Source organism: Leptodactylus fuscus, unplaced genomic scaffold (genome assembly GCF_031893055.1).
Source record: "Leptodactylus fuscus isolate aLepFus1 unplaced genomic scaffold, aLepFus1.hap2 HAP2_SCAFFOLD_574, whole genome shotgun sequence".
Taxonomy (NCBI): Eukaryota; Metazoa; Chordata; class Amphibia; order Anura; family Leptodactylidae; genus Leptodactylus; species Leptodactylus fuscus.
This window is the reverse complement of record NW_027440605.1, coordinates 8,935-25,771: the sequence shown is the minus strand read 5'-3', so window position 1 is coordinate 25,771 and position 16,837 is coordinate 8,935. Positions and strand designations below refer to the sequence as shown.

Sequence of the window (16,837 nt, the reverse complement as noted above, 5' to 3'; positions counted from 1 at the left end):
TATGGGGGATAATACTGTGTGCAGGGGCCACTATGGGGGATAATACTGAGTGCAGGGGCCACTATGGGGGATAATACTGTGTGCAGGGGCCACTATGGGACATAATACTGTGTGCAGGGGCCACTATGGGGGATAATACTGCGTGCAGGGACCACTATGGGACATAATACTGTGTGCAGGGGCCACTATGGGGGATAATACTGTGTGCAGGGGCCACTATGGGGGATAATACTGTGTGCAGGGGCCACTATGGGGGATAATACTGTGTGCAGGGACCACTATGGGACATAATACTGTGTGCAGGGGCCACTATGGGACATAATACTGTGTGCAGGGGCCACTATGGGACATAATACTGTGTGCAGGGGCCACTATGGGACATAATACTGTGTGCAGGGGCCACTATGGGACATAATACTGTGTGCAGGGACCACTATGGGACATAATACTGTGTGCAGGGGCCACTATGGGGGATAATACTGTGTGCAGGGGCCACTATGGGGGCATAATACTGTGTGCAGGGGCCACTATGGGGGATAATACTGTGTGCAGGGGCCACTATGGGGGATAATACTGAGTGCAGGGGCCACTATGGGGGATAATACTGTGTGCAGGGGCCACTATGGGACATAATACTGTGTGCAGGGGCCACTATGGGGGATAATACTGCGTGCAGGGACCACTATGGGACATAATACTGTGTGCAGGGGCCACTATGGGGGATAATACTGTGTGCAGGGGCCACTATGGGGGATAATACTGTGTGCAGGGGCCACTATGGGGGATAATACTGTGTGCAGGGACCACTATGGGACATAATACTGTGTGCAGGGGCCACTATGGGACATAATACTGTGTGCAGGGGCCACTATGGGACATAATACTGTGTGCAGGGACCACTATGGGACATAATATTGTGTGCAGGGGCCACTATGGGACATAATACTGTGTGCAGGGGCCACTATGGGACATAATACTGTGTGCAGGGACCACTATGGGACATAATACTGTGTGCAGGGGCCACTATGGGGGATAATACTGTGTGCAGGGACCACTATGGGACATAATACTGTGTGCAGGGGCCACTATGGGACATAATACTGTGTGCAGGGGACACTATGGGACATAATACTGTGTGCAGGGGCCACTATGGGACATAATACTGTGTGCAGGGGCCACTATGGGACATAATACTGTGTGCAGGGGTCACTATGGGGGATAATACTGTGTGCAGGGGCCACTATGGGGGATAATACTGTGTGCAGGGGCCACTATGAGACATAATACTGTGTGCAGGGGTCACTATGGGACATAATACTGTGTGCAGGGGCCACTATGGGACATAATACTGTGTGCAGGGGCCACTATGGGACATAATACTGTGTGCAGGGGTCACTATGGGACATAATACTGTGTGCAGGGGCCACTATGGGGGATAATACTGTGTGCAGGGGCCACTATGGGGGATAATACTGTGTGCAGGGGCCACTATGGGACATAATACTGTGTGCAGGGGACACTATGGGACATAATACTGTGTGCAGGGGCCACTATGGGGGATAATACTGTGTGCAGGGGCCACTATGGGACATAATAGAGCGTGCAGGAATGTATAGGAGGGGGTCTGTCGAGGTTTTCGGCGTTGGTGTTGGTCGGGGGATGTCAATAGTTCCCACGGGGCCCCGCCATTCCTAGTTCCACCACTGACTAGATGTATCAGGCGATGGACACAAGTGGCTGCTCTTAGGCCAGGTTCACACTGGGAGACTGTCTGGCTTTAAGAAACGCTACAAGGAATCCAGAAGAATACTTGTGGTCGCCGGTAAGAGTGAGGTTTATAGAAGAAGCACCGGGAATAAATGATGGAGTTGTGAGAAACAATCCCAATCCCCCTCCAGCACATGACTAGGACTTTGCTGCACCTCCTCTGGCTTTTCTAGCTGTTCGCAGTCTCTGAGGCAGTGACTACATGAGTGATACACAGTCTCTCCATCAGTCTGGCTCCGCCTTCTCTCTTTGCTGTTGCCGGATCCGCTTTGCAGGTCGGAGCCTTGTCCGGGACCATTTTCTGTCCCTTCCACCACAGATTTCCCATTGGATTGAGCTCCGGACTGTTTGCAGGCCATGGCATTGACCTGATGTGTCTTTCTTCAAGGAATGTTCTCACACTTGTTGCTCTATGGTAAGGTGCGTTATCATCCTGAAAGATGATGTCATCGTCCCCAAACATCCTTCCCATAGATGGGGTAAGAGAAGTGTCCACCATGTCACTGTAACCCCTGACAGCCGTCTCCCCGGTGCCGGTACCGGACAGGCAGCCCCAGATCAGCAATGACCGGGGACATTTGCAGGTTTCCTTCAGACAGTCGTCTGCATAAATCTCATTGGAAGAACCAAACAAACGTTCCGGCATCATCACCTGGCCTAATGCCAATTGGAGACTCACCACTGACCATGACTGTCCTCCTCAGTCCACCATTGCCTCTCCTCAGCCCCGTGTAACCCTGTGTGTGTTTCGGTTTAGGTGTCAGTGACGCTTTCTGTATGTAAATCCCATCTTTGCAGAGTCCTGTGTATCACTCATGTAGTCACTGCCTCAGAGACTGCGAGCAGCTAGAAAAGCCAGAGGAGGTGCAGCAAAGTCCTAGTGATGTGAAGTAACAGAAAGCAGCGTCTGCGAGCAATGTGACGCTTATCAGTCTCAGTAGCCATTACTTTATGCCCTGTGTGAACTCTGCCCTTATATGTGGTGTTGTGTTCTCCATCCTTCTGGGACAGATTGGTGCGTCTACATCCACAGAAGAAGGTAAAGGCCAAAGGTCACGCCCAGTTTGGAGGGGACGTTCATGTCTCTTCTCCACATGGCAGTGCAGATGACAGTAATCCTCCACCTGCACGGGCGGGGGGCGGCCTTGACATCAAGGGGAACAGGAGAGACAAAGTGCAAAGAGATAGTAAGACCAAAAATGCGCTGACTGCTGGGACACGAGACATGGGGGTGTAATAATCCGTAAAGGATCAGTACAAGGGTCTGATCACACCTACAGAAGACACAAATATCACAGCTGATGGGGGCAGGGCTGTAGGGTGATAGACAGCCAGGAGATCAGTGTATACAGGCCGAAGGTATATACATCATATCTGTAGTATGGTGGAAGCTTCTTGTGTCACCCAGGTGTGTGATGTGTCATCCCTCTGCCGGGTCTAGTTATGGGGTCAGACGTGTCATCCCTCTGCTGGGTCTAGTTATGGGGTCAGACGTGTCATCCCTCTGCTGGGTCTAGTTATGGGGTCAGACGTGTCATCCCTCTGCTGGGTCTAGTTATGGGGTCGGATGTGTCATCCCTCTGCCGGGTCTAGTTATGGGGTCAGACGTGTCATCCCTCTGCCGGGTCTAGTTATGGGGTCAGACGTGTCATCCCTCTGCTGGGTCTAGTTATGGGGTCAGACGTGTCACCCCTCTGCCAGGTCTCCTTCTGGGGTCGGATGTGTCACCCCTCTGCCGGGTCTAGTTATGGGGTCAGACGTGTCACCCCTCTGCCAGGTCTCCTTCTGGGGTCAGATGTGTCACCCCTCTGCCGGGTCTCCTTATGGGATCAGACGTGTCATCCCTCTGCCGGGTCTAGTTATGGGGTCGGATGTGTCATCCCTCTGCCGAGTCTAGTTATGGGGTCGGATGTGTCATCCCTCTGCCGGGTCTAGTTATGGGGTCGGATGTGTCATCCCTCTGCCGGGTCTAGTTATGGGGTCGGACGTGTCATCCCTCTCCCGGGTCTAGTTATGGGGTCGGAGGTGTCATCCCTCTGCCAGGTCTAGTTATGGGGTCGGATGTGTCATCCCTCTGCCGGGTCTAGTTATGGGGTCGGACGTGTTATCCCTCTGCCGGGTCTAGTTATGGGGTCGGACGTGTCATCCCTCTGCCGGGTCTAGTTATGGGATCGGATGTGTCATCCCTCTGCTGGGTCTAGTTATGGGGTCGGACGTGTCATCCCTCTGCCGGGTCTAGTTATGGGGTCGGACGTGTCATCCCTCTCCCGGGTCTAGTTATGGGGTCGGATGTGTCATCTCTCTGCCGGGTCTAGTTATGGGGTCGGATGTGTCATCCCTCTGCTGGGTCTAGTTATGGGGTCGGACGTGTCATCCCTCTGCCGGGTCTAGTTATGGGGTCGGACGTGTCATCCCTCTGCCGGGTCTAGTTATGGGGTCGGATGTGTCACCCCTCTGCCGGGTCTAGTTATGGGTCAGACGTGTCACCCCTCTGCCGGGTCTCCTTCTGGGGTCAGATGTGTCACCCCTCTGCCGGGTCTCCTTATGGGATCAGACGTGTCATCCCTCTGCCGGGTCTAGTTATGGGGTCGGATGTGTCATCCCTCTGCCGGGTCTAGTTATGGGGTTGGATGTGTCATCCCTCTGCCGGGTCTAGTTATGGGGTCGGATGTGTCATCCCTCTGCCAGGTCTAGTTATGGGGTCGGATGTGTCATCCCTCTGCCGGGTCTAGTTATGGGGTTGGATGTGTCATCCCTCTGCCGGGTCTAGTTATGGGGTCGGATGTGTCATCCCTCTGCCGGGTCTAGTTATGGGGTCGGACGTGTCATCCCTCTCCCGGGTCTAGTTATGGGGTCGGAGGTGTCATCCCTCTGCCAGGTCTAGTTATGGGGTCGGATGTGTCATCCCTCTGCCGGGTCTAGTTATGGGGTTGGAGGTGTCATCCCTCTGCCGGGTCTAGTTATGGGGTCGGATGTGTCATCCCTCTGCCGGGTCTAGTTATGGAGTCGGATGTGTCATCCCTCTGCCGGGTCTAGTTATGGGGTCGGACGTGTCATCCCTCTGCCGGGTCTAGTTATGGGGTCGGACGTGTCATCCCTCTCCCGGGTCTAGTTATGGGGTCGGACGTGTCATCCCTCTGCTGGGTCTAGTTATGGGGTCGGACGTGTCATCCCTCTGCCGGGTCTAGTTATGGGGTCGGATGTGTCATCCCTCTGCCGGGTCTAGTTATGGGGTCAGACGTGTCATCCCTCTGCCAGGTCTAGTTACGGGGTCGGATGTGTCATCCCTCTGCCGGGTCTAGTTATGGGGTCGGATGTGTCATCCCTCTGCCGGGTCCAGGTATGGGGTCGGATGTGTCATCCCTCTGCCGGGTCTAGTTATGGGTCGGATGTGTCATCCCTCTGCTGGGTCTAGTTATGGGTCGGATGTGTCATCCCTCTGCTGGGTCTAGTTATGGGTCGGATGTGTCATCCCTCTGCTGGGTCTAGTTATGGGGTCGGACGTGTCATCCCTCTGACGGGTCTAGTTATGGGGTCGGACGTGTCATCCCTCTGCCGGGTCTAGTTATGGGATCAGACCTGTCATCCCTCTGCTGGGTCTAGTTATGGGGTCGGATGTGTCATCCTTCTGCCGGGTCTAGTTATAGGGTCGGATGTGTCATCCCTCTGCCGGGTCTAGTTATGGGGTCGGATGTGTCATCCCTCTGCCGGGTCTAGTTATGGGGTCGGACGTGTCATCCCTCTGCTGGGTCTAGTTATGGGGTCGGATGTGTCATCCCTCTGCCGGGTCTAGTTATGGGGTTGAATGTGTCATCCCTCTCCCGGGTCTAGTTATGGGGTCGGATGTGTCATCCTTCTGCCGGGTCTAGTTATAGGGTCGGATGTGTCATCCCTCTCCCGGGTCTAGTTATGGGGTCGGATGTGTCATCCCTCTCCCGGGTCTAGTTATGGGGTCGGACGTGTTATCCCTCTGCCAGGTCTAGTTATGGGGTCGGACGTGTCATCCCTCTGCCGGGTCTAGTTATGGGGTCGGACGTGTCATCCCTCTGCCGGGTCTAGTTATGGGGTTGGATGTGTCATCCCTCTGCCGGGTCTAGTTATGGGGTCAGACGTGTCATCCCTCTGCCAGGTCTAGTTACGGGGTCGGATGTGTCATCCCTCTGCTGGGTCTAGTTATGGGGTCGGATGTGTCATCCCTCTGCCGGGTCTAGTTATGGGGTTGAATGTGTCATCCCTCTCCCGGGTCTAGTTATGGGGTCGGATGTGTCATCCTTCTGCCGGGTCTAGTTATAGGGTCGGATGTGTCATCCCTCTCCCGGGTCTAGTTATGGGGTCGGATGTGTCATCCCTCTCCCGGGTCTAGTTATGGGGTCGGACGTGTTATCCCTCTGCCGGGTCTAGTTATGGGGTCGGACGTGTCATCCCTCTGCCGGGTCTAGTTATGGGGTCGGACGTGTCATCCCTCTGCCGGGTCTAGTTATGGGGTTGGATGTGTCATCCCTCTGCCGGGTCTAGTTATGGGGTCAGACGTGTCATCCCTCTGCCAGGTCTAGTTACGGGGTCGGATGTGTCATCCCTCTGCCAGGTCTAGTTACGGGGTCGGATGTGTCATCCCTCTGCCAGGTCTAGTTACGGGGTCGGATGTGTCATCCCTCTGCCAGGTCTAGTTACGGGGTCGGATGTGTCATCCCTCTGCCAGGTCTAGTTATGGGGTCGGATGTGTCATCCCTCTGCCGGGTCCAGGTATGGGGTCGGATGTGTCATCCCTCTGCCGGGTCTAGTTATGGGGTCGGATGTGTCATCCCTCTGCCGGGTCTAGTTATGGGGTCGGATGTGTCATCCCTCTGCCGGGTCTAGTTATGGGTCGGATGTGTCATCCCTCTGCTGGGTCTAGTTATGGGTCGGATGTGTCATCCCTCTGCTGGGTCTAGTTATGGGGTCGGACGTGTCATCCCTCTGCCGGGTCTAGTTATGGGGTCGGACGTGTCATCCCTCTGCCGGGTCTAGTTATGGGGTCGGACGTGTCATCCCTCTGCCGGGTCTAGTTATGGGGTCGGACGTGTCATCCCTCTGCTGGGTCTAGTTATGGGGTCGGACGTGTCATCCCTCTGCCGGGTCTAGTTATGGGGTCGGATGTGTCATCCCTCTGCCGGGTCTAGTTATGGGGTCGGACGTGTCATCCCTCTGCCGGGTCTAGTTATGGGGTCGGATGTGTCATCCCTCTGCCGGGTCTAGTTATGGGTTCGGACGTGTCATCCCTCTCCCGGGTCTAGTTATGCGGTCGGACGTGTCATCCCTCTCCCGGGTCTAGTTATGGGGTCGGACGTGTCATCCCTCTCCCGGGTCTAGTTATGGGGTTGGATGTGTCATCCCTCTCCCGGGTCTAGTTATGGGGTCGGACGTGTCATCCCTCTGCCGGGTCTAGTTATGGGGTCGGACGTGTCATCCCTCTCCCGGGTCTAGTTATGGGGTCGGACGTGTCATCTCTCTGCCGGGTCTAGTTATGGGGTCGGACGTGTCATCCCTCTGCCGGGTCTAGTTATGGGGTCGGACGTGTCATCCCTCTGCCGGGTCTAGTTATGGGGTCGGACGTGTCATCCCTCTGCCGGGTCTAGTTATGGGGTCGGACGTGTCATCCCTCTGCCGGGTCTAGTTATGGGGTCGGACGTGTCATCCCTCTCCCGGGTCTAGTTATGGGGTCGGATGTGTCATCCCTCTGCCGGGTCTAGTTATGGGGTCGGACGTGTCATCCCTCTGCCGGGTCTAGTTATGGGGTCGGATGTGTCATCCCTCTGCCGGGTCTAGTTATGGGGTCGGACGTGTCATCCCTCTCCCGGGTCTAGTTATGGGGTCGGATGTGTCATCCCTCTGCCGGGTCTAGTTATGGGGTCGGACGTGTCATCCCTCTGCCGGGTCTAGTTATGGGGTCGGATGTGTCATCCCTCTGCCGGGTCTAGTTATGGGGTCGGACGTGTCATCCCTCTCCCGGGTCTAGTTATGGGGTCGGATGTGTCATCCCTCTGCCGGGTCTAGTTATGGGGTCGGACGTGTCATCCCTCTGCCGGGTCTAGTGTCGGGATTTACAGGGCAGAGCATTATATACAGGGCAGGTCTTTATATACAGGGCAGGTCATTATATACAGGGCAGAGCATTATATACAGGGCAGGTCTTTATATACAGGGCAGGTCATTATATACAGGGCAGATCTTTATATACAGGGCAGGTCATTATATACAGGGCAGATCATTATATACAGGGCAGGTATTTATATACAGGGCAGGTCATTATATACAGGGCAGATCATTATATACAGGGCAGGTCATTATATACAGGGCAGATCATTATATACAGGGCAGGTCTTTATATACAGGGCAGGTCATTATATACAGGGCAGAGCGTTATATACAGGGCTTGGAGCTATATACTGGGCAGGGCTTTATATCCAGGGCTTGAAGCTGTATACAGGGCAGGGAGCTATATACAGGGCAGGGAGCTGTATACAGGGCAGAGCATTATATACAGGGCAGGTCTTTATATACAGGGCAGGTCATTATATACAGGGCTTGGAGCTATATACAGGGCAGGGAGCTATATACAGTGCAGATCATTATATACAGGGCAGGGAGCTATATACAGGGCAGAGCATTATATACAGGGCAGGGAGCTATATACAGGGCAGATCATTATATACAGGGCAGGAAGCTATATACAGGGCAGAGCATTATATACAGGGCAGGGAGCTATATACAGGGCAGATCATTATATACAGGGCAGGGAGCTGTATACAGGGCATATCATTATATACAGGGCAGGGCTTTATATTCAGGGCTTGGAGCTGCGGTCAGTGACCCTGCAGGGTGAGCTGCAGAGATAAGAGACATTCAAGGTCCCCTAGAAGATGAAGGTCGGGGTGAGATAAGATAAGATAAGAGGCCGCTCACTGGATCTGCAACAACCTCACAGAAGATCTCGGGGACATTCACCCCACCCTGGCCCCAACTGCCTAGAGCGGATCCTGCACACACTGCTGAAGGACTGGTACAATGTGTCAGTGTAGACAATCCTCTGTGAGCTAAACATAAATATAATATATACTACAGGCTGACCTGCGCTGATACACTGTACCAAACAGCAGAAAACTCAGAAATACTGAATATACATTGTAAGCTTATATAGATAGATCCCTATACTACACCAGTACAGTACATAGGACAACCCCTATAGGGAGCCATAGATCCCTACACCAGTACAGTACATAGGACAACCCCTATAGGGAGCCATAGATCCCTACACCAGTACAGTACATAGGACAACCCCTATAGGGAGCCATAGATCCCTACACCAGTACAGTACATAGGACAACCCCTATAGGGAGCCATAGATCCCTACACCAGTACAGTACATAGGACAACCCCTATGGGGAGCCATAGATCCCTACACCAGTACAGTATATAGACCAACCCCTATAGGGAGCCATAGATCCCTACACCAGTACAGTATATAGACCAACCCCTATAGGGAGCCATAGATCCCTACACCAGTACAGTACATAGGACAACCCCTATGGGGAGCCATAGATCCCTACACTAGTACAGTACATAGGACAACCCCTATGGGGAGCCATAGATCCCTACACCAGTACAGTACATAGGACAACCCCTATAGGGAGCCATAGATCCCTACACTAGTACAGTACATAGGACAACCCCTATGGGGAGCCATAGATCCCTACACCAGTACAGTACATAGGACAACCCCTATGGGGAGCCATAGATCCCTACACTAGTACAGTACATAGGACAACCCCTATGGGGAGCCATAGATCCCTACACCAGTACAGTATATAGACCAACCCCTATAGGGAGCCATAGATCCCTACACCAGTACAGTATATAGACCAACCCCTATAGGGAGCCATAGATCCCTACACCAGTACAGTATATAGACCAACCCCTATAGGGAGCCATAGATCCCTACACTAGTACAGTACATAGGACAACCCCTATGGGGAGCCATAGATCCCTACACTAGTACAGTACATAGGACAACCCCTATGGGGAGCCATAGATCCCTACACTAGTACAGTACATAGGACAACCCCTATAGGGAGCCATAGATCCCTACACCAGTACAGTACATAGGACAACCCCTATAGGGAGCCATAGATCCCTACACCAGTACAGTACATAGGACAACCCCTATGGGGAGCCATAGATCCCTACACTACACTAGTACAGTACATAGGACAACCCCTATAGGGAGCCATAGATCCCTACACCAGTACAGTATATAGACCAACCCCTATAGGGAGCCATAGATCCCTACACCAGTACAGTACATAGGACAACCCCTATAGGGAGCCATAGATCCCTACACTAGTACAGTACATAGGACAACCCCTATAGGGAGCCATAGATCCCTACACCAGTACAGTACATAGGACAACCCCTATGGGGAGCCATAGATCCCTACACTAGTACAGTACATAGGACAACCCCTATGGGGAGCCATAGATCCCTACACCAGTACAGTACATAGGACAACCCCTATAGGGAGCCATAGATCCCTACACCAGTACAGTACATAGGACAACCCCTATGGGGAGCCATAGATCCCTACACCAGTACAGTACATAGGACAACCCCTATGGGGAGCCATAGATCCCTATACTACACCAGTACAGTACATAGGACAACCCCTATAGGGAGCCATAGATCCCTACACCAGTACAGTACATAGGACAACCCCTATAGGGAGCCATAGATCCCTATACTACACCAGTACAGTACATAGGACAACCCCTATAGGGAGCCATAGATCCCTACACCAGTACAGTATATAGACCAACCCCTATAGGGAGCCATAGATCCCTACACCAGTACAGTATATAGACCAACCCCTATAGGGAGCCATAGATCCCTACACCAGTACAGTATATAGGAGAACCCCTATAGGGAGCCATAGATCCCTACACCAGTACAGTATATAGACCAACCCCTATAGGGAGCCATAGATCCCTACACCAGTACAGTATATAGACCAACCCCTATAGGGAGCCATAAATCCCTACACCAGTACAGTATATAGACCAACCCCTATAGGGAGCCATAGATCCCTACACTAGTACAGTACATAGGACAACCCCTATGGGGAGCCATAGATCCCTACACTACACTAGTACAGTACATAGGACAACCCCTATAGGGAGCCATAGATCCCTACACCAGTACAGTATATAGACCAACCCCTATAGGGAGCCATAGATCCCTACACCAGTACAGTATATAGACCAACCCCTATAGGGAGCCATAGATCCCTACACCAGTACAGTATATAGACCAACCCCTATAGGGAGCCATAGATCCCTAAACTAGTACAGTACATAGGACAACCCCTATGGGGAGCCATAGATCCCTACACTAGTACAGTACATAGGACAACCCCTATGGGGAGCCATAGATCCCTACACTACACTAGTACAGTACATAGGACAACCCCTATAGGGAGCCATAGATCCCTACACCATTACAGTACATAGGACAACCCCTATAGGGAGCCATAGATCCCTACACTAGTACAGTACATAGGACAACCCCTATAGGGAGCCATAGATCCCTACACCAGTACAGTACATAGGACAACCCCTATGGGGAGCCATAGATCCCTACACTAGTACAGTACATAGGACAACCCCTATGGGGAGCCATAGATCCCTACACTACACTAGTACAGTACATAGGACAACCACTATGGGGAGCCATAGATCCCTACACCAGTACAGTACATAGGACAACCCCTATGGGGAGCCATAGATCCCTACACCAGTACAGTACATAGGACAACCCCTATGGGGAGCCATAGATCCCTATACTACACCAGTACAGTACATAGGACAACCCCTATAGGGAGCCATAGATCCCTACACCAGTACAGTATATAGACCAACCCCTATAGGGAGCCATAGATCCCTACACTAGTACAGTACATAGGACAACCCCTATGGGGAGCCATAGATCCCTACACCAGTACAGTATATAGGACAACCCCTATAGGGAGCCATAGATCCCTACACCATTACAGTACATAGGACAACCCCTATGGGGAGCCATAGATCCCTACACTAGTACAGTACATAGGACAACCCCTATAGGGAGCCATAGATCCCTACACCAGTACAGTATATAGACCAACCCCTATAGGGAGCCATAGATCCCTACACCAGTACAGTATATAGACCTACCCCTATAGGGAGCCATAAATCCCTACACCAGTACAGTATATAGACCAACCCCTATAGGGAGCCATAGATCCCTACACTAGTACAGTACATAGGACAACCCCTATGGGGAGCCATAGATCCCTACACTACACTAGTACAGTACATAGGACAACCCCTATAGGGAGCCATAGATCCCTACACCAGTACAGTATATAGACCAACCCCTATAGGGAGCCATAGATCCCTACACCAGTACAGTACATAGGACAACCCCTATAGGGAGCCATAGATCCCTACACTAGTACAGTACATAGGACAACCCCTATAGGGAGCCATAGATCCCTACACCAGTACAGTACATAGGACAACCCCTATGGGGAGCCATAGATCCCTACACCAGTACAGTACATAGGACAACCCCTATGGGGAGCCATAGATCCCTACACCAGTACAGTACATAGGACAACCCCTATGGGGAGCCATAGATCCCTACACCAGTACAGTACATAGGACAACCCCTATAGGGAGCCATAGATCCCTACACTAGTACAGTACATAGGACAACCCCTATGGGGAGCCATAGATCCCTACACTACACTAGTACAGTACATAGGACAACCCCTATAGGGAGCCATAGATCCCTACACCAGTACAGTATATAGACCAACCCCTATAGGGAGCCATAGATCCCTACACCAGTACAGTATATAGACCAACCCCTATAGGGAGCCATAGATCCCTACACCAGTACAGTATATAGACCAACCCCTATAGGGAGCCATAGATCCCTACACTAGTACAGTACATAGGACAACCCCTATGGGGAGCCATAGATCCCTATACTACACTAGTACAGTACATAGGACAACCCCTATGGGGAGCCATAGATCCCTACACTACACTAGTACAGTACATAGGACAACCCCTATAGGGAGCCATAGATCCCTACACCATTACAGTACATAGGACAACCCCTATAGGGAGCCATAGATCCCTACACTAGTACAGTACATAGGACAACCCCTATAGGGAGCCATAGATCCCTACACCAGTACAGTACATAGGACAACCCCTATGGGGAGCCATAGATCCCTACACTAGTACAGTACATAGGACAACCCCTATGGGGAGCCATAGATCCCTACACCAGTACAGTACATAGGACAACCCCTATGGGGAGCCATAGATCCCTATACTACACCAGTACAGTACATAGGACAACCCCTATAGGGAGCCATAGATCCCTACACCAGTACAGTATATAGACCAACCCCTATAGGGAGCCATAGATCCCTACACTAGTACAGTACATAGGACAACCCCTATGGGGAGCCATAGATCCCTACACCAGTACAGTATATAGGACAACCCCTATAGGGAGCCATAGATCCCTACACCAGTACAGTATATAGACCAACCCCTATAGGGAGCCATAGATCCCTACACCAGTACAGTATATAGACCAACCCCTATAGGGAGCCATAAATCCCTACACCAGTACAGTATATAGACCAACCCCTATAGGGAGCCATAGATCCCTACACTAGTACAGTACATAGGACAACCCCTATGGGGAGCCATAGATCCCTACACTACACTAGTACAGTACATAGGACAACCCCTATAGGGAGCCATAGATCCCTACACCAGTACAGTATATAGACCAACCCCTATAGGGAGCCATAGATCCCTACACCAGTACAGTACATAGGACAACCCCTATAGGGAGCCATAGATCCCTACACTAGTACAGTACATAGGACAACCCCTATAGGGAGCCATAGATCCCTACACCAGTACAGTACATAGGACAACCCCTATGGGGAGCCATAGATCCCTACACCAGTACAGTACATAGGACAACCCCTATAGGGAGCCATAGATCCCTACACTAGTACAGTACATAGGACAACCCCTATGGGGAGCCATAGATCCCTACACTACACTAGTACAGTACATAGGACAACCCCTATAGGGAGCCATAGATCCCTACACCAGTACAGTATATAGACCAACCCCTATAGGGAGCCATAGATCCCTACACCAGTACAGTATATAGACCAACCCCTATAGGGAGCCATAGATCCCTACACCAGTACAGTATATAGACCAACCCCTATAGGGAGCCATAGATCCCTACACTAGTACAGTACATAGGACAACCCCTATGGGGAGCCATAGATCCCTATACTACACTAGTACAGTACATAGGACAACCCCTATGGGGAGCCATAGATCCCTACACTACACTAGTACAGTACATAGGACAACCCCTATAGGGAGCCATAGATCCCTACACCATTACAGTACATAGGACAACCCCTATAGGGAGCCATAGATCCCTACACTAGTACAGTACATAGGACAACCCCTATAGGGAGCCATAGATCCCTACACCAGTACAGTACATAGGACAACCCCTATGGGGAGCCATAGATCCCTACACTAGTACAGTACATAGGACAACCCCTATGGGGAGCCATAGATCCCTACACTAGTACAGTACATAGGACAACCCCTATGGGGAGCCATAGATCCCTACACCAGTACAGTACATAGGACAACCCCTATAGGGAGCCATAGATCCCTACACCAGTACAGTACATAGGACAACCCCTATGGGGAGCCATAGATCCCTACACCAGTACAGTACATAGGACAACCCCTATGGGGAGCCATAGATCCCTATACTACACCAGTACAGTACATAGGACAACCCCTATAGGGAGCCATAGATCCCTACACCAGTACAGTATATAGACCAACCCCTATAGGGAGCCATAGATCCCTACACTAGTACAGTACATAGGACAACCCCTATGGGGAGCCATAGATCCCTACACCAGTACAGTATATAGGACAACCCCTATAGGGAGCCATAGATCCCTACACCAGTACAGTATATAGACCAACCCCTATAGGGAGCCATAGATCCCTACACCAGTACAGTATATAGACCAACCCCTATAGGGAGCCATAAATCCCTACACCAGTACAGTATATAGACCAACCCCTATAGGGAGCCATAGATCCCTACACTAGTACAGTATATAGACCAACCCCTATAGGGAGCCATAGATCCCTACACCAGTACAGTATATAGACCAACCCCTATAGGGAGCCATAGATCCCTACACCAGTACAGTACATAGGACAACCCCTATAGGGAGCCATAGATCCCTACACTAGTACAGTACATAGGACAACCCCTATAGGGAGCCATAGATCCCTATACTACACCAGTACAGTACATAGGACAACCCCTATAGGGAGCCATAGATCCCTACACTAGTACAGTACATAGGACAACCCCTATAGGGAGCCATAGATCCCTACACCAGTACAGTACATAGGACAACCCCTATGGGGAGCCATAGATCCCTACACCAGTACAGTACATAGGACAACCCCTATAGGGAGCCATAGATCCCTACACCAGTACAGTACATAGGACAACCCCTATGGGGAGCCATAGATCCCTATACTACACCAGTACAGTACATAGGACAACCCCTATAGGGAGCCATAGATCCCTACACCAGTACAGTATATAGACCAACCCCTATGGGGAGCCATAGATCCCTACACCAGTATAGTATATAGGACAACCCCTATGGGGAGCCATAGATCCCTACACCAGTACAGTATATAGGAGAACCCCTATAGGGAGCCATAGATCCCTACACCAGTACAGTATATAGACCAACCCCTATAGGGAGCCATAGATCCCTACACCAGTACAGTATATAGACCAACCCCTATAGGGAGCCATAAATCCCTACACCAGTACAGTATATAGACCAACCCCTATAGGGAGCCATAGATCCCTACACTAGTACAGTACATAGGACAACCCCTATGGGGAGCCATAGATCCCTACACTACACTAGTACAGTACATAGGACAACCCCTATAGGGAGCCATAGATCCCTACACCAGTACAGTATATAGACCAACCCCTATAGGGAGCCATAGATCCCTACACCAGTACAGTACATAGGACAACCCCTATAGGGAGCCATAGATCCCTACACTAGTACAGTACATAGGACAACCCCTATAGGGAGCCATAGATCCCTATACTACACCAGTACAGTACATAGGACAACCCCTATAGGGAGCCATAGATCCCTACACTAGTACAGTACATAGGACAACCCCTATGGGGAGCCATAGATCCCTACACCAGTACAGTACATAGGACAACCCCTATGGGGAGCCATAGATCTATCTGATCCTATCATCCTCCATGTGATAAGCAGCACTTGTGATCATTGTTGGACCAGTTCACACCATAACATCTCCTTCTCTCTTTCAGGAATCGGTAAACAGGTGGCCTTGGACTTTGCCAGGAGGAACGGCCGTGTCATCCTGGCGTGTCGTAGCCGTGAGCGAGGGCAGAAAGCAGTGGATGAGATCAAGAGGGAGACCGGAAACCGGAATGTTGTCCTGAGTATCCTGGATACCAGCAGTATGGCGTCTGTCCGAGCCTTCGCTGACCGCACCCTAAAGGAGGAGAAGAGACTGGACATCCTGGTCAACAATGCCGGGGCCTCAGGTACTGTGTGGTGACATACATGACAATGGGGTACTGTACGCTGACATACATGACGATGGGGTACTGTACACTGACATACATGACGATTGGGTACTGTACACTGACATACATGACAATGGGGTACTCTACGCTGACATACATGACGATGGGGTATTGTACGCTGACATACATGACGATGGGGTACTGTACGCTGACATATGACAATGGGGTACTGTACACTGACATACATGACGATGGGGTACTGTAAGCTGACATACGTGACAATGGGGTATTGTACGCTGACATACATGAC

General features: G+C 51.3%; 1 pseudogene; it reads left to right on the top strand.

The window, feature by feature from the left end:
* LOC142188609 (dehydrogenase/reductase SDR family member 13 pseudogene) overlaps window positions 1–16,545 on the top strand; it is a 49,746-nt pseudogene extending 33,201 nt beyond the window's left edge.
* Window positions 16,546–16,837: the final 292 nt, after the last annotated feature.